This window comes from Callospermophilus lateralis, chromosome 2, assembly GCF_048772815.1.
Source record: "Callospermophilus lateralis isolate mCalLat2 chromosome 2, mCalLat2.hap1, whole genome shotgun sequence".
In the NCBI taxonomy this organism is placed as follows: Eukaryota; Metazoa; Chordata; class Mammalia; order Rodentia; family Sciuridae; genus Callospermophilus; species Callospermophilus lateralis.
In genome coordinates, this window is record NC_135306.1 from 131,507,968 (window position 1) to 131,510,375 (window position 2,408).

Genomic DNA, 2,408 nt, shown 5'->3' on the forward strand with positions numbered 1-2,408 from the left:
GTAGGAACCATCACACTGGAATTATCCTCAGTCAGCAAAAACCCAAGCCAGTTTCTTTTCCCTTTGTGTCAGGTCAATTTTAGACCTGCTTAGAAGCTTCCCTGCTCTTTTTCTCTGAAAAACTTCATTTTGTGAGGAATAAACCCTTTCAACTTGACATCTAAAACAAATTAGGGTAGGGAGTCCATCCTGTTCAGAGGGCCACAAGTGTCCTCCTTTGTGGCACACGCCTGTAATCCCAGCAGCTCCGGAGGCTGAAGTAGCAGGATCACAGATTTGAAGCCAGCCTTAGCATCTTAGTGAGGCCGTAAGCAACCTAATGAGATCCTGTCTTGAAATTAAAAAATAAGAAGAGATGGGGATGTGGCTCAGTGGTTAAGCGCCCTTGGGTTTAATCCCTGGTACAAAAAAAAAAAAAAAAATCCTTCTTTACAATACACCCCCTTTTAATTTTCTTTGTAGCACTTAATACTACCTGGCATACATTTGTCTGTCTTCCCCGACTAGACAAATCCTCAATGTCTAGTGAAGTGTCTGGCATAATCATTCACTCACTCATTATTCAACAAATATTTATTGGCCAGTGTAATAGGTTTATGTGACCGTGACCAAAATATCCATCAAGAACAACCTAAGATGAAGGAAAGTTTATTTTGGCTCATAGTTTACAAAGGTTTAGTACATAGTCCCACTTCTCTGGACCCAAAGTCCAGAAGGAAATCGTGGCCAAAGGGTGTGGTAGAGGAGCACTGTTCTGTTCAAGGAGACCAGGAATCAGGGAGAGGGAAAGACAAGGCCCCCAAAGAAAGAACCACCCTTGCAGGTCACACAGCCAATGACCCACCTCCTCCAGCCACTCGCCAGCTGACTACATTTACCACTCATTAAGTTCATTCAAACTAGGATGAACTGATTAGGTTATTGCTGTCACAATCCAATCATTCCACTTTCAAACATTCCTGCATTAATAGAGGAGCTTTTGGAGGACATCTCACAACCAAACCATAACAACCAGGCACTGTTAAGGGCACTAGTGCTATAGTAGTAAACAAACATCTTAGGATCATGTAGTTTACATTCCAGAGTACAGAGTAAGTGTTCAATACAAATTTATTAAATAAAATATACTAATCAAAAGTACAAATAAATGCTGGCAAGGATATGGGGAAAATGGAATCCTATGTAACATGGACCTTGGTGGTCAGGTGGGTTTTTTTGTCTCATGAATTTGAAGAATGAAACCCAAAGACACAGGGTGAGAGTAAAGTAATAAGATTTATTAGAGTGATAGAAAGCAGAGCTTCTGAAGAGGGTGGGGTCCCAAGAGAGGGTTGCCAACAGGTGTCTATTGTCTGGGGGTTTTTAATAGGCTTGATCTATACCTAGAGGCGATTGGTGGGATGACAGAAAGAGGCCAATCAGCTCTATTTTGTCGTCTTCAGCAAATCTGGAGAAAAGTGATTTCTGAGTCTTTATTAGCAAAAGGATGGTGGTGAGGATTTGTTGGTTCAAGAGAAAGTGCTTTAGAGAACATTTTGCAGTTGGTCATTGCTAGGGGCTATTAAGGATCTGTGCTTGTGGCTAGGACCAGCTGGGGTAGCAAGCTTCCCAGTCCTTTCTTCCTCCTTTTCTTCTCTTATACACTTTTCCCAGCTATCTGTGGTGTGGGGGAAAGCTATCTTCCTGTCTCACTTATACTGTTGGTGGGAATATAATTACTACAGCCACTATGGAAATCAGTTTGGAGTTTTCTCAAAAAAACTAAATATGGAACTATTATATGATTCAGCTATAACCACTCCTTCATATTTATCCAAAAGGATTGAGGATAGCACACTTTAGACATACATGCATTCCCATGTTTACAGCAGCACAGTTCATAATAGTTAAGTAATGGAGTCAGCCTAGGTATCTGACACCATAAAAATGGTAAGAAAATATGATATTTATACATAATGGAGTTTTATTTATTTAGCCATAAAACAGATAAAATTGTGTCATTTACTAGAAAATGGATGAACCTAGACACCATCATGTTAAATGAAAGACAGATTTCATACCAGTGTCATATGTCATGTTTCTCTCATATGTGGAAGCTAGAAGGAATTAAGGAGGAGAAAAGGGGATCTTGTAAAAATAGAAAGGAGACCTTTAGATCCATTAGGGTAAGGGAACCAGAGAGAAAGAGGGGAGAGGAAAGTGTAGATACTGGAAAATTAAACTGATCAAATTATGGTTATATGCATGTAAAAATATACCACAATACATACAACCCACTATTCTGTATAATTAATATGCAACAGTAAAAAAAAAAAAAGAAGAGTTCATTGGTTTGATTGGGAATGCAAAAGCATGCAATAAAATACAGGTTGAAAACTAAAAAAATAGTATTTTTCAATGGAGGAAAG